Source organism: Homalodisca vitripennis, chromosome 4 (assembly GCF_021130785.1).
Source record: "Homalodisca vitripennis isolate AUS2020 chromosome 4, UT_GWSS_2.1, whole genome shotgun sequence".
Taxonomy (NCBI): Eukaryota; Metazoa; Arthropoda; class Insecta; order Hemiptera; family Cicadellidae; genus Homalodisca; species Homalodisca vitripennis.
This window is the reverse complement of record NC_060210.1, coordinates 94,104,576-94,128,276: the sequence shown is the minus strand read 5'-3', so window position 1 is coordinate 94,128,276 and position 23,701 is coordinate 94,104,576. Positions and strand designations below refer to the sequence as shown.

At 35.0% G+C, this 23,701-nt stretch overlaps 1 protein-coding gene across 1 annotated transcript in view; it reads right to left on the bottom strand.

The window, feature by feature from the left end:
* LOC124359785 overlaps positions 1-19,496 on the bottom strand; it is a 30,723-nt gene extending 11,227 nt beyond the window's left edge. Inside the window, 1 exon segment of the mRNA XM_046812810.1 lies at positions 19,420-19,496. The gene's annotated coding sequence lies outside the window, so the exon portion shown is untranslated.
* Between the last annotated feature and the right edge of the window lie 4,205 nt (positions 19,497-23,701).

The window sequence follows — 23,701 nt, the reverse complement described above, 5'->3', positions numbered from 1 at the left end:
TTTATTGTCGAACTATTATAATGTGGCTTATTGAAATAACCGTACTTACTACTTTATAGATTTGCAGTTTTCATAAATATTTACTTTCAAGAGCTGAGCTCCTAGAAGTCAGAGTTTTCGGAGTCGAGCAGTCCCACACATCAGGGACCTGACAGATGGCGGAAACTATCCGAAAGACGGAAAATAGTGTTTCAGTGCTACTGTAATATACATACTTGAGGGGTTTTTTACAGAAGCAGTTGGTTCAATGACTTAAGTTTTCATGTATCAGTCTTATGAACTGCAACGGAAATTTAACTGAACCAAAATTTAATCTTTAATCTATGAGACTGGACGGATAATTTTCCATTGGCTGTCGTAGTTGCATTTAACCGGTTTGACAGCTTATCCCAACCTGTTTTATACCGCAATGGAGTAGGTAACTTGGATCGTTTTCATTGCATTAAGATAGCAACCCAGTAACTAACTAATATATGTTCACAATCTCAGTGGGATGGCCAAATACGTCATACATTGATTTCCACGTGGACAAATGTGATAAAACGGAAGTGAATTTCTTTGTAAATAAAAGTTTTAATAATTATATATGTGATATTTTAATCGTACCCTTCTACCCTTACAAAGCAGCTTCGGCGAATTATTACTTGGTCTAAAAAGAGGTAATACCCGACCAAAAAGGGATTAATGACGTCTGTTAGCCGTTTTTAGGCTATTATATTTACGTTTTATATACATTTTTGTTATTTATGCTATTTGGTGCAAAACATTTTAAGTTCGAAATTGCAACCGTTCTAACTCAAAATTTACAGACCATGAAAGATTTGATAGGACACAAAAGTTACCTCAAAATCAAGAGATAAGAAAGAATTTGACGGTTTGTTATCAATATATGGAGTTATAAACCTCGTCTGTATGTTCATTACTTCCGTGTTATAGGGTAAATTTACTAAATTGTTTGGAATCAAACTACATTATACACCTAGGGTCTAAGAACAGTGAAACAGTATTGAGATAAACTGTGGTAAATTTAAGCGATGGATTGTTTTATACATTGGTTTTAGAATTAGTTTTGATAGGAAAGACGTGTTTATTTAATAAAATGTGCAATATTTTCAGTTTTTAAGCAGCTTCCACTTTTTGCAACAATAAAACTTTTACAAAATTTGTGCAATTATGTTTGTTTGGTCTATTGTATGACGTCGCTCATAAGGCTATAACTTAAGTTTTATTACTGTATGAGTTGAAGAGAGGCGTTACCTTATTTACATCTCAATAAACTAATATATTAAATTCATGGTTTTAGGATTTATTAATTCTACTATGAATAAAATTAATGAATTTCAGAAATTACTATTCAAGCATTTTAAAACTCTTCTAAGAATAATATTGATATGAAAGTATAAAGTCAAATTAATTAGTTCACTAACATAACGTTCAGTTTTGGATTTACGTTTGCTGATGCCATTTCAGAAATTATTATTCAAGCATTTTAAACTCTTCTATGAATAATATTGATAAGAAAGTATAAAGTCAAATTGATTAGTTCATTGACGTAAAGTTCAGTTTTGGATGTACGCTTGCTTATGCTATCGGCGAGTGTCTGCCAGGATCGTGAAGCCAATGACCCGCCAATGTTACGTAAAACTGTTATCACCAAGCTAACTGGTCCTAACCTAACTGTTAGTTCCCTCGTCGGTCGTTCTGTTGCCCAAACAGCATCGATCTCCGCTCAATTAACAGTCGCAGGATGAACTTAATTAACCGGAAGTCGGAGGACTCAATGCTGCCAGCGATTTCTTTAATTCACAAATCAGCACTCAGTAGAACCGATTTGGTGTTGATAGATTGTAATTTTCTGCGGCAACACAACAGAGAAAAATACCTTTTGGCCACAAGATTCAGGCGATTTCTATTGCAGTTCATATACCTGGTTTATTGCAACTACGGGAATCGAATCAACTGGTTTCTGAAAGCCTCTAGTACGTGAATTACGAATATAGTACACCTCTGAAACACTCTTAGCTTACGGGCTCTGAAAACTCCGTGCCTTCGGGATCTCCCGGAGAATTGCAAATTATGTGTAGCATGAGTTTACCCTGAGTTTTGATAGTCTCTTATGTAATCGCCTCGCTCTAGGAACGTCCCATCCCCTTACACTTCCTTGTTTTACGTCTGCAGCTATCAAACGTGACAATGAAAGAATCATCCTGTGGAAGATGACGACAAAGAACCATTTATGATAGCCCGGTGATTACAAAGCCCACATTGCTTACATTTTAACGTAGAATTCGAACCACGCAGACAAGTATCGAGAGTTGATTTTGTTACCTTATTGATGATTTTGACTCACTCCTCATCTGAGCAATATTTTGAAGTACATGCGGTTAGGACCACATGACTTTCTCCAGAATCTTCAGCATTCTTGACCTCTATTGAAGAATGTTTCTCCGTGTATATATTTAGCAGGATTGGTTTCAGTGCCACTAACATACTCACACGTCCATCATAGGATGTTTTAAACATATCACTGAAATAATGCACTCTCTCCATATCCATAACCATTATTACTTCCAATGTGATGGTCTTGGAGAAATCCTTATAGTCTGGTGTCTGGTGGTGACTGACTAGTGTGATTTCCGGTTTTCTCTCGCTTATGACTAATGTCTCTTTGTTCTAAATATTTCAGTTTACTCCTTTGGGGCTGTAAGGGGGTAGTCCAATACGGGATGGTTGAAAAATAAGCAATCAAAATTCTTTCAATCAAAGAATATTTACCCAATTCATAATGGCTAATTATGAGGATTGTAAATATAGGAATCCCATCCAAAGTAGAAACTAACTTATCACTTTGAGTCATCATCATATACTATGATTTACGGTGTTAATAATATAAGTCCCAATTAATCGCATATTTATATAAGACGATAGTTCAAGCATATCTCTCATGAAGTATGGAACCTTGAAGATAGCACCGATCTCTAGTCTAAATTGATACTAAAATCTACTTTTCAGTATTATAAACCTAGTTAAAGTAATCTTGATTATTACATGGATAAACATATTTCACGAATTCAATGATGAGTAAGATTAGGATAGCATCAAACTCCAGATTTCAAACTTAAGATTTCAGTTTCCATTTCAGAAGTCTTAATGGGTGCTGAAATCTGCAAAGTGTGTATTTTTGAAAAGTAATGTCTGTTAAATTTTATTTTCATCAAAATTTCACTAATAATACTTGATTTTCATCAAAGTCAGTAGAGCGGCATATTTTAACTTAAGTTTTGGATCATCGGTTGAATACAAACTACTCAATTGTAATTTACCGAACATAGTTATGGTTATGGGGTTATGGGCGATGCACCCACCGAAGCTGGTGAATTAGAACAGCCGAGAAAGCCGGTGTATTTCAAATACAACACTTAGGACGATGAAATACGAGTATGTGTACCGGCAAAGCCGGTGTCTTCACAAGGATGCTAAGAAAATTGTGAGAGAGATATTGGCCAAACCTTTGCACTGACTTTGTCATTATGGGATTGTTAATACAAAGCATAACCTTTCAAAACTGGCATATTTTTATCATGTTTTAAGGCTGGATATTGGAAAGATTTAATTTAGGTGATCGCTTCAGAATAACCTTAGGAATATTGTTGGTATTGCTGCAAAAGAAATGGAAGAAATCTTTTACCATATCAAAACTGTCGTGTAAATATAGCGCTACTATTGGATAAACGAATGTTTTGTACAGTAATACTGGGATAGGAACGTTCCAAATTAATACACTATAATATATCATCAAATTTGGTTTAGTTTTAGTACCATCTAACTCAAACATATAAACAAGCTAGAAGTGCCTGACCACATGTCGTAAACATGCTTCGCTGATATTGCATGCAAAATTTTAAATCTGTAGCTAATTTCATTCTCGAGGTGTCCCGCGGATTGATAGACAGGCAGACAAACATACAAAAATAAAGTTGAAACAAAAATGACGCATTGTAGAACTCCATCTTTTAGAAATAGAGCTTTATGCAAAAAAGTACACATATGAAATCTCTCTTTACATATCTTGCCATATGATACATTCAGTTTTTTTAATTTATCGGATTTTTAATAATACAAGTCTACACACCAAGTCACTATAAAATTATGTTCTATGTGTTGGGATAGTTAGGCTACGTGTGTTAATATATCACATGTTTAAATCTCTTTTTTGCGTTTTTTTGCAAAGTTATTTACTCTGCTATCATAGAACCAATGTAAAAATATTCGCTAACGCGAATATATTATGTACATATATAATATATATATATATAAAAAATATATATATCCTTATATATATATATATATCCTTATATATATATATCCTTATATATATATATATATATATATATATATATATATATATATATATATATATAGGAATGAAAGATTTCAGCCTCACGAGAGACAGGCTTCGCTAAAACCAAGCCAATAAGAAAGACTGCCAGAAAACGAACGCTTATCTATCCGTATAGTTGTGAAGGTCTGATAGTTTTATAAAAATCGATATAATTTTAATAACTGTGGTACTAATTTAGTAATATCCCTGTCTACGTGTTTGAGGAAATACGCGTGTGTTTTAAAAGTGGGGGATGGAAGGGAGGGGATAAATGAAAGCTTAACTGTAGCACATACAACAGAGGGTCTTTAACGAATCTTGAAGTTGACAATGTACAGGGTTACTGACTACGGTTAGCTCTGACTGTCTGCTGCTGCTGCTGCGGGCAGGACACGCATCATCCGCCTCATCACTTTCCATTTCCTTTGCCACGACCAATTAGTGAGCGAAATGCGAGCCACAGTTACACCGCAACAGGTGCTAGAAATGTGGGCGTTTTCTAAATGACGCAATTGCGTGCGACGGTAAGGGCGTTGCGTGTCATTGCTAAAACGCTATTTATACACGTTGTTACCGCGTTTCTCCAATGGAGATTCCGTTTTGTCACGCTTCGAGACTTTATCTTGGCAGATGAAACCCGAGAGTCCTGCTGCGGTTGGACGTTTAAAGCATCTTTTCGAGTGGGGTGAGAAAATTTAGCTAATGGGATTATAGCATACTCTTGATTCATGGAATAGATTGTTACAACATCCACTAGGCCTGCTACAATTTTATTTTAACGTGAATTTGGGAATAACAAAAGGCCGACTCTATATTAACGAAAAGCAGAGTCGGCCTTAGGAAAGTGCAACTAGTGCGGCAGCACAAGGCCCCGTCCTTAGATTGGGGAGGGAGGGGGAAGCGGACCCACAAGTATCTAAGTTTTCCAGATGAATTGTAAGTTTTTATAAATTTAACCGCTACTAAAACATCAGATATTATAGTGATGTTGTATAGTTGGTTGTATATTACCGTAGCTTGCATAAAACACGGTATTCATTCATTATTTGTCTAACAGTAGGACACAAAACTAATTATAAAGTAATAATAACCAGGTCAAAAACCTGTTATAAAATTCATTGTATTGTAATTTTTAAATTTATATAATTTAGAAAATTATTTGTTCAAAAAATCTTAAAGTTTAAAGTATTCAACACAATAACGAACCAATCATAAACTGTGAATGTACAAGGTCAGGTTACAAGATATGTCTATAAAGATTTCATTTGTAGACTTTGTAGAACTTGTAGTTTTCCATGAAACTTAATTTGTACATAAACAAGAATGGAGACTTCAACTTATGCATTAAACCTCATCGAAGACTGTTACAAGACGCGTGGTATGGCGTACGTACTCCTATCTTGTTTAACAGTTAAGTGAGTGTTTTAAAGTCCAAATTATAGTGAGTAGGAAGGAAGGGGTGCCAAATTGATGGGTCCCGCAGCACAAGTTTGCTCAGGGCCCCACACGTGCTAAGGCCGGCCTTGAAGAGTAGTAGCAAGGACACAATATTCCCAAAATGCCCATTAATTCTCACGAGTTTGACTTTTAATCAGGACACAAGCACAAGTAAAGGACACCAATATACAAGAATTCTGTGCATATATTAATGTTTCGGTCGTAAAGTCCGAGACGCCCAACCACCCTCGATCGAGCTACTTTGACGGTGAGGGGAGCCAATAAGACGGTGCACGGAGATGAAGGAAGACCGAGCCTGCCGGGAGATGTAACGGGACACGGGCCGGATTGGGCGGGGGTCAGCGACCTTCAGAAGGTCCCGTAGCGCCTTGACACGGTTACACACTTGCCCCACCTCGCCCCGCTCGCTCCTGCTGAAACTGAAACTCTTCCCTAGCACAATTAGACCACGGACTGCGCCGGCCACTTCCTACTCCGTTACCTATCTAGGCGCCACACCATGGCGTGTGCCGCGCCGGACGAACAGTTAAAATTGAACGACGTGACGCCATCTTGCATTAGTTTTCACTAGCTTTAGCTCAGATTAAATTTAAAAGCAGTTATTCATAGCAGAAAGTCTTAAATATTGTATACTGTAGAGAAATGCTCACTTACAATTGAATGTATGTATGTCTAGTGGCAAATCCAGAGTATACTGGATTTTTATTAATTTATGGCAATACCATTTTAGTGCAGTTCAGAAAATAATTGTGATATTTATGTGTAATGTCTTAAGCCTTCAGTGTTTAAGCGTTAAAGTCTCTAAGGTTGTCGGTGGCTTCTTTTGAATAGTTCTTCTATAGTGGCAAAGCCAGTATGTAGATGCTACCAAACGTTGTACCACACCATACTTTCTGTCATAATATTATTGTGTAGGGTTATATACTTAACTGTTTATCGTGGCTGAATAGTAAAGATTAGGATGAAATGCAAGAATATTAAGTATATGCTTTCTGATAAGCTATTAAGATTTTTTTACACTAATGAATTAAATCTCAGTTTAATAACAAAACCGTTACGACTAGACAATTTTTAAAGCTTTCTTGACTTAAAATAAATTTGAAGCTAAAATTATCTCATAATTCAATAAAATAAATTATCATATCGTATGGAGGATTGTTGATTTGCCTTAGTCGATCGGCTGGATAAAACATGTGATCATAAAGATTTTGCTTGCTTATTGGATTTTATTAATTACATACTTTAAAGAGAGCTTGGAACTTTTTTGGGCAAGACTGCCTTGTTTTTAACTGGCAGACCAATAGCTTTTGGATTGGGATTAGTGAGATGCGTCTTGTATAGTTGCTTGGAATTACTCGGTCGAATACGGATGTGGTAAAGAGGATTCGTGTTATAATCGAACTCGGTATTTTGATTGGGGGTCCGTAAAAAAACCAATTATAAGATTTAAAATTCCATGTAAGCCTTGTGTAATTCGACGACTCCAAAGAGGTCGGATGTTAAAAAAAGGTTGAGATTATGGTCATACTGGAGACACGGAGACTTGTGTTCAGATCACCAATATGTGACGTAAGAATAAAATTAAGGATTTAAAGATGGAATTCAGTAGCACGCCAATTGATCTAAAACAGGAATCCCCGCAGTTCTGGTCTCACGATTAATTTACGAGTATACGTCTTAAACGTACATACTTACTTGAGAACAATAATGTTATATCGTCATATGCTGCCTTAACGTGGAAAATTGCCTCTTTAAAGATGAATTCTGGATAGCTCTAGGGTTTTGAACGTTTTGTGAGGCGGGGGATTTCATCTCTAGTTACTTCCACTGTAGTTTAGATTTGTGTTGAAGTCTTAGAATATACAGATTTAGTGGCTGAGTGTGCTTTCCCACTCTCACCATAGGTGATGGAAAACTTTGTGGATCGTTTCCCATGCTTTGTTTTCAGGGCAATATTCGTAGCGGATCGACATCATGTAAAGATCATAATTATTGTTGGCGTGCCAGTATATAAAAGCGATGCTTATTGCTTAAGATTTCAAAAATTCTATCGTTCCTTGAGAGGCCCTGAGACAGAAATTTTGGTAAGGTAAGAGTTCCTGATAACACCTTTGTTGGAGAACCCAAACACCCAATCATTTTGCAGCGAGACAGCGTGAAATACTGATATTGAGATTCCTCCCAAAAGATATAGTCCATATTAGAAATACTTGTATAAATCACCCCAACAAGGAGAGTTTCCCTGATGACACCCCTTTTGAACCTCCCGAACTACCACATCTTTGTTTAAACTTTACATTTTTATTTATCAGCCCCTCTTCTATTCTGGCGTGTGTGGTATGTGTTGTTGCACCTGTTTTGTGTAGTGACGTGGTTTATGTCCCGTATTATTTGATAATCTTCACTCTAGACTCAGTTATATAGGCTACTTGTTTTGTCACAATTTGTACTGTTGCTAACTTTGACAAGTTCATCGCCATTCATTCATTAGTTATATTATTAGTTAGTTATATATATTTTGTTTTTTTGCACCTGAAGAAGAGAATAGATTTCAATCCTCGAAAAGTACGGTTTTATTTTTGTAAGATATAAGTATGGCAAAGGTTTGAAAACCTGTTTTCCTACCACATCTGATACAGTAACATCGGTTCTACTCATAAATAGAAATTTCTTTCATTAATTAATATTAGCCACAAGAACATGAGGGGATTAATTTTGTCCGAATCAATAAGTTTGATTGCATACTTGTTGGAAGTTCGGGGTTATATCAATATGAAACGTTTCCCGAATAACTCGCTACTGACTGTGGGACAAGTACGTCTCGCAATGTGGCATCCCTGCTGAAGTTTCTGACATGAGCACGGATGAACAACATTTAAGGACGAGATATGTATTTAAATGGCAACAACTTCCTATCAACTTTACATAAAGTAAACCACAGATAAACTATAACTCAAAAGGACATCTTAGGGAGGTTCAACAACAATATTTTTAGCTTTTTCTCTAGCAATTAAAATTTTCAGGCGGGATATCCATAAAATTCTCAACATATTTCAAGCTATTCCTTAAGTTCCTTTGACTTACTATTTCGCTTGTTTAACGCTGTATCAATGGTAGGAGTAGAGAACATAAAATATAAAATGTCCTAAAAGTATACTATTTATCATGAATAGGATTACATGTCGACAGCTTGTTTTATGTTAGATTGTTAAATTTAACGGAGCTGTTTATGATCTAACCATTTATTACAACAATAAAGTTATGATACGTCCATGATGATGCGAGTAGTTTTCTTTATGCATATCCTGTCCTGGGAAGACGTCCATCAAGTTCAATGAGATTGCTGGAGACGCTCATGGATGTGTTGAGATTGGTCTGAAAACCTCATCCTCACGCTTTGCTCTTTAACAAGACTTGTTCTTTGTTTCTCTCAAAACTATTTAAATTTAGTATGAATTTAGTTTACAGTTTTATTTGGACATTATTATAAGATTAAATATTTTTTATAATCGACAAAATATAATTACATTTGTTACACATACTATTAGAAATTAATAAAATTAAATAAACTAGTCCCTGACATATGTTTTCCATAATCTGATATAACCACGTAAATGTAATTACTCTCTTGTTAAGGCGTTTTTTGCTACATGTCACTAGTACTAAAATTGTTGTAACTTAATATTCGGTATAGTAATGGATTTCACACCTAACATGCCACCTTCCATCCAATGTTACTTTGAGATACGTCATTAATATAATCACATAAAAATTATGACCTCAGCTTGATCATATTTTAGAGACCATTGGCATACTTCTTGTGCATGAAGTTGGGAGTGTTTTTATTTATCCAAACAATACAAGTTTTACTTTAAGAGTGTGTTTGAGTATTATTATCCTAAGTATTAGCTTCTCACTCTCTACGCACGCCTGCAATTGGGCTTTGACTATTGCAATAGATGATTTCCGTGATTTACGAATGTATCATATACATTATTTTCTTAAGATAATGGCACTTTAATAATCCTCTTGGATTTTATGTGGTTTTCGAAACATCCAATAAACTTTCAACTGATTCATAGTGAGAATTACAGCATTATTTTGTGATGATTCAATATAACATTCAAGGCTGTATAAAGGAATTATAGATTCAGAAATCTATTCAAAATTAAACAACTAACCTCCCTGAAATGTGACACTGTCACAGACTTGACTCCTGGAATCTGGAGCTCACATTCGTTTGAAGAAATTAAAACTAAAATTGGTAACGAAGACGTTCAAAACAACCTCTTTACATGATGTATGGGAATTTGATGTATCCCTTAACACGGCGGAACAACTGAGTTCTAAACGACGCAATAGCAATGGTTGAATTGGGCGATTCAATGTGAATATTGAGTTCAACTGCATTTCACCTTCCACTTAGTGCAGCGTGTAACACTGTCACATTTCCAGACAGAGCTCCTTTTTAGCCCGGTGTCAAAACAATGCCAAGAGTTTGTGATGAACGTCTTCGTCACCGAGTTTTTTTCAGACAGACGATGGACGCCGAAACGATACAAAAGGTTCTGTTTGAACGTCTTCGTAGTCGACTATCCTCTCAAATCGGACGTAGATTCCAGATTACAAGAGGCTTAAGAGTGTCTGATTTAAGACGCCGAACTAAGTGAAAGGCGAAATGGAGCTAAACTCAATATTTGAACTATCCTCACTCAATAAATGTTGGTTCTGCTATTTGCCTAATTGAACCAAATATCTTTATTTTTGTATGATTTCAAAGTCAATTTATATATTTCTTCCGTTATTAGCAATTACTTTTGAATGCTTTGAAATGTTAAATTCTCACGATTCTGAATGCTATTAACTCTTTTATTATGATATTAATAATAGGTTTTAACAAGTCGGAATTCTTCTACTATCGACAGGTAGTCGCCTGTAATCGAAGTTTCATATGTAACCAACCTGACCAATGTCTCGCATTCTCTATACCATTTCCAGTACGGAGGAGTACGGTTACTGTAGTACTATAGTATAACGAACCCTCGCCAATCCAAACGCTCTCACACGCTCACTCACAACCCCGATAGCACAGAGTAATAAGGTATATACAGAGTGCTCGCGCCCATGCTTTCATGTGTTAACAACTTTTGGGCTGTTTTGTGAACTGTCCGCTTTAGAGCGCGACGTGAGCTTGTGTCCCAGCGGGCGTTGCCATACCGTGCCCCGACGGGCGGCGCGGCGCGGCGGGTGTGGAGTGGTAGGGAGGGGGGGGGGAGTGATGAAGCGGGCCAGTATCCCGTGTCCCAATCTGTCGCGCTCAGCTCACTGTGCCTTCGGATAAGCAACTGAAATATCAGTAACAGCCTTTCAAATTAAAGTTCCTTGGCATAAATGTAATGAGAGAAGCCGCATAGAGTTATATTGCACAACATTCGATAAACTGACGGACCCGTTACAGTATTGGTTATTTCTAAATTGGCAACTCTAAGATTTATACAGAAATAATGAATGGTCTCAAACAATAGTACTGTATTTTCTGTGAATTAAACCATAAATTAGAAATTATAGCATCGTAGGTACAAAGTTAAGACTGCATTGCTTTTCTTAAGTAGTCCTGGATTAGTTACAGCTTTTGGAGCACTGACCTAAAATTGACATTGATATATACTGAGATAGAAAAATCAGTAACGAGAAAATGTATTATTTATTAATTCAATGCGAGAAGAATCTGACACTGTATATACAGGGTGCCCCAAAATTACAGGACCAAACTTCACCAAATTGTTCAGGAGGTCAAACTGAACGAAAAATGTTATACAATGTATAGTCCTATCTTGCTTCGTTTACCTTAAATCGGCCATTTTGTTTTTTTACATACAATTAATTTTATTTTTAATACGGGTTTACCGATTTTGTTGAAACTTGGCATAAATATTATAAACATGAACATAAGTTGTAAAAAAAATATTTTTTTAAATCTTATGTGTATTTTCAAAGTGGCGGCCATTTAAAATATTAAAACTTAAATAACTTGAAAACCAACCGTTTTTTAATGGCCGCCATTTATATATACCTTATTACTCTGTGCCAATAGTCTGGAATCTTTACTTTTTAGATGCATTAATTCTTTAATCTTTATTAATTCTTATTAAATTATGTTAATTTTACTAAATATGTAGTCTTCGTAATACAATAAATAAAATTAAACCTAATACTTATATTAACGTTAAATAGTAAATGGAGATTATATGTTTCGTACAAATATTTAAATGTGTCAAAAAATAGTTTATGTACGCCATCGATATCAGTGATGTCACAGGTAGGGTGCGGTAGCCAACTGTGGGAGTGTTTGAAGGGTAGAGTAGACTATAGAATTCTTAGAGCCACAGGTCTCTGGACAAAGTCTAGTTTCTGTCTACCAACTTCCGACCTGTGCGGTTATGAGGAACACAACGGAAGATGACCAACAATGGGCTTGCTCCTGCCTGACCGGAGATGTGACGTAACAATGAGGTGACATTGGGCGTCAGACCGTTACTGGGCCACTGTGTCACACTGACACAGCAGAGCGTCTGTCTGTCCGCCTCCTCAGTCTCCCGGTCACACCACAATTCTTTGTTCCTGATGAGAAACTTCCTCTTAAACATGGCTGTTCTGTTTATAGCGAGTTTGTTTATACGCAACTGATCTAACGATCAACAATATTTTGGTATGTTACAAAACCGTGACCATCATTTGCCAAAATGTCTTAGAAAATATTGCAAATATGGACGTGGGGAACTTCTACCGCTTATGCAATAATGAATATTTATTCCACAATATCACACATGTATTATCAGTGACTATCTTAATATTAGCCCATAAAAACCATGCTAAACCTGTAAAACATTTTTTGTAAGAGTTAGGGGAGTGCTAATTCTAAATGACATTAATACAAATCCAAACACGTTTTATTTTTCCGATAAATTGTTATTAAAAAATAAACATATTTTTATGCACTGTACTTAACACACAACAGTATACACTTTATAAGAACAACTAAACAACGCAATGCGTGGATACGTTTTATTATATCTTTAAAATTAGACATATAATTCTATGACCAAAAATAAGAACATAAGTTTATGAAGTTTAACATCAGAGTTATCGCCTCTCTCATTCAATCTACATCGGAGTTACACTGTTTTATCTATAGCGACTCCGGGATTCATGCGATATGAAAATTAAAACTCAGAATATTATAAAAATATTTTTGACATAATTCCTTTGTTTAGTTCTAATTGGATTTTGTTTTGCAGACTAAGTTTGAAAATAATTATACAGAATTACAAAAAAAATATGAAAATATTAGCATTTACTTTTGAATATTGATGCAACGAATTGTAAGCTTTGTATTTGAAATAAACTCAAAAATATTTTTGGTAACTGTATTGGTTCATATTTTCGGATTTGAAAAAATGTGTGTCATGTAGTGTGTAACTATGTAACTTACCGAAACACACCTAACTTATTATAAAAATACTTCTTAAAGTACCACCATTTTAGAAGTGTTTGGGAACTTGGATTAATTTTTTTCTAGTCTCGTTATGATTGGCTAATGGGGATATCAGTGAGGTGTAGGTAAGTGGGCATCCTATAAAACATATTTGGACGCCTGCCCCTTCCTCAGTAGTGAGCAGGAACAGTACGGTACTCAGAGAACACAAAGTAACATTTCTGCTCAACACTGAGTAACATATTTGGTTGATAGACCGTAATGAAATTTTGTACCAAGGCATGTCTAAATGAACTAAAAGACATAATTCGAACTCAATCAATGTTAATATTGAAACTCAACATTTAGTCAATATATCAGGCCACTAGCTGAACGGATATTAACCCATCTTAAACTGAAAGTCCCTTCATTCTCTAATAACTGACAAACTATTAACGATTCTTTCTAAAGATAGAAGATTATAACCAATATAGCAACGCACATTTTCACACTATTTATAATTCATGTTATACTCGCCTACGGCGCGGAAAAAACAGGAGAGGGGAAGGTAATGGAAAGACCCACCTAATCCTATATAAAGTTATAAAAGTGAGTTAAAGCAGTCAAAGAATTAAATAAACCATGTAGCTAATACTGGTAGTTATTAGAAGACCCAATACTTGTTGGGAGACTGCAACATTCTCTACCCAGCTACCCTATTGGCCCCACTTTCTCTTTCGAGTCAGTCTTACATTCACGTGAAGAACGTTTCAGGATAACATCTTTCGGTGCTTTGTCAAGAGGATGCAACACTTCTGGCTCATCGTATACATCAGCCAAATGCCATAAAATAATCTCAAGGCCATTGCATCCAAATATTTGAACTATGCACTTCCATAAAACATTGTGCTTCACTAAGATGTCAGGAAAAAACTACATTATATTAACATATAACATCTATAACATATTCTCATAGGTAGTCATACGAAAGTCACATACGAAGAGCTTAACTGCTTAGTAACTCTGAATTACCTTTATCAATAGTTTCAACTTCCCTACACAAATTCGAATTTTCCTACACAAACTTTCAAAACAGAGTATTTGCCGGAACTGAGTTAAAGGCCATGCTTTTCCGACTATCATTAAATAGCCTCAAAATCAGTATTGGCTTGTTTAGTTGCTGATGGGAAAATTAGAAGGTGGATAAGATAACGCAAGCTGCGAGTCGTCAGCATATGAATGAAGGGAATAGTAATTCAATCGCTCTCCAAGCTCAACAATATACAATAAATCAATTTGGTCCCAAACAACTACCTTGAGGCATTCCCACATAGGAGGCCCGAAGAAGATTTTCCACCAACCTTTGATATTTGAGTTCTAACGTAGAGATATTTAGAGAACTATTCCAGTGAGAGGTTATAAAACCTTAACTTAGCCAAGAGGTGTTCATAGTTCACAGAATCAAAAGTCTGTTAATAACCCAAGGAGGTCACAACGCAACTTATCGACCACATCAAGGAGCGACAAACTGTGTGGAATCCCGGTCCAAATCCAGATTGGTTTTCGGAGAGCAAATTATCAGACTGCAAGAAACAAGCTAACTGCTCAAACACTACCTTTCCCAGTTGTTTAGAAATCACTGTGAGGATGGGTATTATACATAATTAGGATAATAAAGTAGGGTGAAAGGATATAAATGATATTCGGTTTATACCAGGGAATACTCATGCCAACCTCAAGACAGCCCTTTGGATTCATTTAGTTTTGCACCTTAACCAACAGCAAACGTCGATTTCATCACAACTCTGGTTTATCAAACCAAAGACGGCTTTTTCAGCAATTAGCAAGAAATCTCTTATCAGCATTAACGCATTAAAATGTGAACTAACTGAAAAGTCCTCGTCATGAATATTTAGCTTAAGCTGCATTCATTCTTGTCATTATAAAACATTTTATTAAGATATATAAATTAGGGATTTTTTCTGAAATATCGTACTGGTATTTCTATAGATAAGCTTGTAGGTTTTTAATTTTATAAATAAATCCTAAAACAATTGAATTATTGAAAATATTGTTCAAAACTACTTTTAATTGCGCCTTACAATAGTCTTTTCCAGGCATAACAATGTCGTCGGTTAAAACAATGTAAATCAAGTACTGTGTTAACTTGAAGTCTTGTTGTAGGATAGGCTAGGCACATATCGCATGGTCGGCGCAACGGTAGGGACAAGCAGCCTATTTGCGGAGGTAACGGTCGATGGCGTGCATATGAATGGTAACGGTCTCTGTCGTTCTAATTGGGCAACGAGGGCCGCCCAGCTGATCGGATATGAGCGCTTGACGCCGAGTCCGTGCGCGTGCGTAGTACATGGTACTGCGCTGAGCTTCGTGACCTAGGCGTAGTTTACGTGCTGGCAGTAACGTATCTCAGATACTCGTATATTGATATGTAATGAAAGGATAGAACTATCAAAATAATAAAATATGTCATAACAACTGTCCTAACAGGGATAACGTTTTAGTTAATGATCCAAAAAAACTTCGGTTTTCGTGTAATCATCCGAAGCATGTACGTACTTTTCTGTGTTCTAATTCAATCTGTTATAAAATTCAATACTTGTAATATAATGGTATTAGGTAAATTGTTATTATTCAACCATAATATTTATAAGTGAATGCAATATCCAACTATAGTGTAAATAATTGTTTTTAATCGTTCTGTAGACATAAGGATATCCTAAAAATTCTAATAAAGTAAAACTAAATTTATTGATAAAGATGAATAACATAAAACGTTTTCTTGTAAATATAACTAGTACTCTTTTATTGTAAGTTATTTGCTAAGTTTTAATATTTAAAAAATTAAACTTTAAAGTTACTAAACAATGTGAATTTACAATTTATTTTATCCTAAAATGTACAACACTAATAGATTCCGTAATTATAAGATTCACATACAGAGGATTCTTTTGATCTTTCCAATCTTTCTTGCCGTATCCTTCGTGCATTTCTCACTCAAAAATAAACAGTATTCAATCTACAAAAACGCCACAGTGATGCCAAGATGTGGTTTAGGGCACCTCTATTCTCACAGGTTTTTACGAGACATTTTAATAGATTCAGAGGATATTCTCAATGGATTTCAGCCAGACAATGAGGATGGAATTTTATTTCTATGGCCACATGTCACCCCGTCGCCTAAGAGGATAACTGCGTCTCTATTCTTGTTATCTTGATGGATAGTCTTTGAGGATCCTTTCAGCTGCATAAATAAAACATTTTCTAGCATTCCAATTTACATTTTGGCCTTTAAGGACCCAGTAATTATGTGTAGAACTCTTTCATACACAATATAAATAGCATGAAGTCAAGGCCCAGACTTTACTTTTTCTTCATTACTAAATCTGGTGTGGAAGGATCCACTAATTAGTAACCTTTGGCTTATGAAAAACAATTTTCAAAATAGGTATTTCAAAATGTCCAATTAAAAAGTGTTCCTTTTTTTGTTAAAGTTGGTGCTTACTTCTGAATCTTGGTACGTACCTAGCAATAAGTATTAAAATGATCCCTACCAATTGTTAAGTATTAAGCCAAGTTGTTACATCTATAAATAGATTATTGCATGGTTAGTCTCGCAAGATTCAAGGTGTCATTCCTGTAGAAAGTTGAAAGGTAACGTGTCTGGTGTACGACAAAAGTCATTTCAATTTGTAGACGTAACAATCACCGTTAGTATTTTCAACAGAAGACTACAACCACTAACGTTTGTTGTTAAATCTTCTGTTCTTAAATAATTTTTTTATTAGCGATTTTTTGTAATTTTTGTTTTATTGTTTATTTCTTGTATATGGTGTTACGTTGCATACTGATATTTACTTTTTTAGATTTTGTTATTATTAATGGTAAAATAGTAAAAATATTTTACACTGCCTTATTTAGGCTAATTCCAAAATATAATTATAGTTTAACTAGCAGATATCCGCGACTTCGCATGCAATTTCGTAGGTTTTGCACCTCTGGTTCGAGTGAATTACATTTCTGACGCCAATGTTGAGTTTGGCTTCTGCCCACGATCAAGTAAGTATGTTAAAAGTTTATATTTATGGATATTGTAATTTACTTTGCTCATAGTATGTTTTGTTCCATACTTGATTATATATCAAGTATTTTTATATACTCAAATAAATATACTAAAAATCAAGTATGGAACAAAACATAATATGAGCAAAGTAAATTACAATAAATAAATAAATAAATATATGTATATATATATATATATATATATATAATATATATATATATATATATATATATATATATATAATATATATTTAAAATTTACAGTAAAGGCTAAAATATTTTACTTTATTTTAAGCCCATTTTGTTACACGTTGAATACTTAAGAAGAGTTGTCAGTTTTATTTCTTTATACAAATCATATAAACAATTAAAATTCTAGTTAATTAAAACAATTTCTTAAACTTTAAATGATTACAAACCATAATCGAAAAACAATACTTGGATGAATTAACTACACAAAGAGTCTTTGATTGTTTCTATATGTGGTTTTTTATTATTGTACATACATTTACTATGTGAAATGCGCTCTCTAGATAAGCAAACACTGCGTTTCTGGGAGATTTCTGGATATGTAAGTGGTTTTAGTATATTAGAGTATAAGATTTAAAGTTCTTTAGTGTCTTTACAATTGTTGGACACAGTCTGCGCACACCGAAGACAAATCTAAAGAAGCGTACAAACTGTTAACAAATTGAGCGATTAAAAAATTATGGGAGACATATATGATTGAATTTGTAATCAATGCTGTGAGTTAAATACTTATTAAATGAAAGAAAAGTCTGGAGTGAAATATACAAAGTAGGAGTTGGTACGTCTGTGCCAGAGAGGTTATGAAAGGCCTTGACCGCTTGTTATCGCTGCACCACAGCTGATCAAGCGAAGTACAGGTCAACATCCTTCTTGCGGTCGCGGCGATTCTGATATCATGTTACACCCATCTCATCCACACCGCCCCGCCTGCCATCTTTACTTTTTGTATCAGGTGATGCGCTCGTGAACTCTTCTTTTAACACAAAAGGAGTCGAATTACTTGTGGTCGGTGACAAAGGCATTAAAATAGAACTCAACCAATAATACTGTTTAAATAAAAACAAGAGGACTGATTAGTGTCGACAGACGAGTAGATTTTAGTTTTCGTAAATATAGACTTGGATACGAGCATTTGTGCGAGCATTTCGAAATCACTATACAGTATTTCATACACATGCTTCAGGCCTGTTAAAGTCTCCAAGTGCAAACATCTTTTGGTTTCATATTTTCGATGTTTCATACTTTAAATCTTTATTGAACTATTATAAAGGTAGAAAGGGGTTCTCAAAGTCATTAAAACACACACACACACACACACACACACACACACACACACACACACACACACACACACACACACACACACACACACACACACACACACACACACACACAAGCACGACGATGTAATCTAGAGAAAAAATCTACAACAAAGATTTCATTTTGAAAGTTTTACTATTTTTATAGGATACACATATTAATAAACAAAGAGCATTGATATGGAAATTGGCACAAAATTACTTTAATAGAGAGATACACTCAAGATTATTTTTAGAAATGTCCTAAAAAGGTATGACAGATTTAAAATGTTTTATGTAGTGAAGTATTCATAAAGAATAAGAAATGTAATATTAATGTATAAAATTTTTAATATATTTCTGTAGTATATTACTTTCTACCTCAGTGACTATGCGAATAAAATGCGTCATAAAATTATCGAACCTTGATTCATATTATAATAATAAAATAATATAATAAAAAAGTAATGTCACCAACACAAAAGCCTTATACATTATACAATCTGAAAAACGTTTAAAGACGAATAATATCGATTAGAAAAGCGGGACAACATAGTAGTTTATAAAATAATAAATAAGTCAGACGTACAGGGAACCAGTTTACATTAAATAATAATACGAGTATACCTAAAAATGATATCCACACAAGCCGTGTGTCATGTAAGTGCTGGCGATGTTACTCACTACAGGTTACTCACCCTATCCTATGTTCGGCATTGACACTGACACTTCACCGACACGAACGCGTATGATAATGTCAGTCGAGCGCGGCACCTGCGGCTGTGTAGAGTCCCCCACCACCACCGTAGTCGCCCAATTCCTCTTTCTCTTCGGCGCACTCTTCCTCGCCCATTCCTATCTTTTTTCACGTGTCCGCATTCATTCTTCACGAAGGAAGCAACAGTTTAGTTTTCTACTGCTCGTAAATGTCCATGTCACTTTTACTTTGGCAATAACGAGTACAGAAAATAGATATTTCTCGTGTATGAAAATCCCAGTACGAGTAGTAGATTTGTATGTGTATAAGTGTTTTAGTTGCAAATAAGTTTTCACTGGAAATCAGCAACGAATACTGAAAACGAAGAGGGTGAGAGGCACGATCTCGGTTTTACAGCTTAATATTTGGTTTACTACTTGAGGCCGTCAGATAAAAAAGTGCTTATATCATCCTAGTTACACTATTCATTTGGCAAGGTCACATCTAGGAGTGTTGAGTAAATTAGAATTAAGTATTCTTAAAATTATTCAAGATCACAGAAAATCAAAATTAATTTTGATCCAAGGGGGAAATTGGACAATGCTAGTTAACATTACGTTTTAACTGCGGTTTCTATTTTCAAACAATGGGAAGATGCAGAATAGAAGCAAGACCAAACCTGCAGTATGTTATGATAATATTGGCTTAGATGATAGCTAGAAAACTTATCTTGATATTGTTGCTTTCGATCGAATCTGAAGGTTCAAAATCGAAACAATGACTTTCTTGCTTCTTTAACGAATTAATTTAATACGTTAAAACCGATCCAGATTCTATATTTATTTATACCACATTAAGAAAATGTATATATTTGTATATTAGTTGTAAATAACTTGAATTTTAGTATTATTGTATCAACTGTGTATGACACTTGTCTTCTATGTAACTAACTTTTTTATGATTAGTTGCAATTTTAGATACATGTATTCTGATTCGTTTCTGTAACTCGGAGACAAAGTATTTGGGAAATGTAATGTAATTGTTTGAATACAGGGGCCTAGGCAGTAGTGTATTTCGGGGGTATATAGCATCATAAAATAATAAAATATTAATAAACATAACAAATTAAAGGTTTTGGTCATAGTGTTTACTTTATTATTTGAAATGAATTTATATTAAAAATGAAAATTACAGAATCATATAAAATATACTTTATTCCTACTTAAATTTCAAATCTGACCCAATTTCGGCTCATTTGGTTGTTAAGAAACTGGTGCATATTGTTGGTGCAACCTCCAAGTGTCATGAAACTGTAATCATTTACATAAAATTTAAAATTAGGCGAGGGGGTACCGCATATTGATCGCCTTTGTTACACCTTATTTTACTATGGTATTATTACATCTAACGTCCATTCGTCCATTCGTTTTGATGAGGATTTTGCTGATCCTCATCAAAATGGGCACTACTGCAGGAGAATGGTATGGACGAGTCATTAGGAAACGTCAGTCGGACCTCGGGTGACGTCACATGTGAAATCGGAACTGAAAATCGGTCATTACATACGAGTAAAACCAATAAGTAAGTGGTTCAACGCCAACGGAAATTTATTGGCATCCTAGTTTCTTTGTGTGTTGGGGCTGTACATTAATATTGAATGTTTATATAGATTAGTTCATATTAGATAGTTACAAGACTAAACGAGTCAAACTCATCATTAAACACTTCTTTAAGGTCATATTTCACTACTACTCGGTACCTGGCGTTTAAAAGAAATACGATATTGTTAATCTGACGATAAAATAAATAGTAGGGATAGATGTATTGAAAATAAAACTGGAATGGGGTGGGGGTTTAGATTTAAATCTACCTTTCGCTTGGTGGTTTAGATCATTCTTAATTTTTATTCTATTTCATTGCGGTAAACAACTGATTTTGGCCGTCTCCCTACTTAATTTTGATTCATACAATGAATCACTATGAAACCATTTAATTATGTTTGGCTTCTACATGGAGTAACTGTCCCCCCTGTTCCTCGCTGGGTACGCCCCTGATAATACGTATTATAACAGTGACTCGTTTTCTTATAAAAGCTCAATCACTCTAGCATATTTTACCGTGATCTAGATCCACCAGAAGTATTGTACCCGGATGGAGTTCTTCACACTAACCAGGTGCGAGTGACTCACCGTACCTACACCTCCGAACCCGGAAGCCACCCACTTGAATCATCATAACCCGGATCCTCATTTAGATAATTTGTTAGTGCCAGATATGCTCCTGTTCAAATTAAGCGGGTGCGTTCTGCTGCTTTCGTTGGGTTTTAAAACTGTAAGCAATGTGAGCGGAATTTAAAAAGAAAGTTTTATAACTATTGATGAGAGAACTTAGTTAACAAATCTAACCGTCAGGCAAAGACAACTCTCAGGACAAGGAGGTTATTCACTTAGAGTTTTCCCACAGAGAAACAAACCTATACATAAATTTTAACCAATTCGATTGAAAAAATAGAAAATTGTAAATTTATATCTTTCATATTGAACGCGTATAGCCTACTAATACTGTAGTAGGAGTTCACCACACCACACGTCGTGTAACAGGCTTTGCTAAGGTCGCATTCCAAATCTCAAATCTACAGTTCATTAGACTACATGTGTAGCCTATACTCCATGTTATACTCACAAATTAAGATTCTACTGAGTTTGCAAATTTATTTATTCCGCAATTTTCTCCTTGCCGGAATGGTTGCCCATGAGACCAATGTATAAAGGTTCACTAACGCTCAGCCAAATACCACAGGGTGATACGCGACATATCGTAATCGATGTTGCTTATGTACAAACGGAGCTTCATACCCAGTAACTAGCCTATAGGTCAATCTGTTGTCGAGATATCGTTCGGACAGACAGAAATGAAATTTTTCCAGCTCCTCGAGTGATAGGCTTCGCTGACGCTCAGCTATTATGGGATAAATTCTACTAAAAGGGAACCATACTCAGTGCTAGGTTTGTCAAAACAAAATGAATTATAGAAGAATGTGAACCACAGGCAGACTTAAACATGCACGGCCACGTCAGTCCTAAATGTAGGAACTCTCAAGTGTGACGTCCCTGATTCTTACTCTAGTAGCCCGAATTCCTACAATCAAATAATTTTTACCATGACTAATGCATATACATATATGCGGAACTGAGTCCATGGTTGATTCACGATCATGGCTTCCGGATCTGGAGGAATTTGGAGGATCTGGTGTATGGACTAGGCGTTCAAAATAAAATAGAGGCAATTAATTCTCCACTCACAATTCTGTTGCTATTAATAAATAAATGTCTGTGTAGTTTTCAGAGCACTATATTTAATACATAAGAACTTTTTGTAGGGGGGGGGGGGTTGTAAAGCTCTACTCCATCATACTCCTTCACATTCCCTAAACCACTGATTACATTTATTGGCTGTTTCTTTATTTGGGTGCAAAAATGGCTTGCCCACAGCGGGGATTAAACCTGGGTCCATGGAATGAAAATCTGAAAAATTGTTCTGTGACGGCGAGAGCTTTTCTTACAAAATATTTCAAAAGGTTTTCCAGCAAAACTTACAATTTTTATTTGCATTGTCTCTTATTTTTAAATAATTATTATGAAATTGGTAGGAATGAATATTTCAAATCGTAATGTGTTAAAGTGATAATCCCTTCCACTAACCACACAATTCATTGCATCATACAGTTTTATGATTGTGTTTAGGTAGCTATTCCCTTCTTTTCTGCTCTTTTATTTTACTCTGAAAATTAATTCTTGTTCAAGAACTTCCAAGTTCTGGGGATTTTAGTTGGTGACGCTCAGCTCTTTTACGAATTACTTTGAGTGCCCTCACTGTAGTTATCAAAACAGTGAATAGAATGTTTTTAAATTGAAATTATGGATTAGGAACAATGTATCTATTTATGCTGACAAAAAAATGCTAAGCGAGTAGGTAAGAAATTTAATGTACTTAAATAGTGTAAAAGTAAGTTGCGAACATTCATAAGAACCATTCTACAGTAATTGTACACAGGCTGATTGGTAAAATGTTGACTTGTAATCTAGCAAGCAATATTACAGTTATGTCATACTTTTTATAGTATAAATCACATTCTTTAAATAAATAATTGATACATTTGACTTTTTTTACTTTGAATTGTTACTTCGTATGCATGCGTATGATCATTTTGTAGCAAAGATACTGTTTGGTGATATATCTGTTGAATCCAGTCATCTGTGGAAATATGCACCATAGAGTAATAA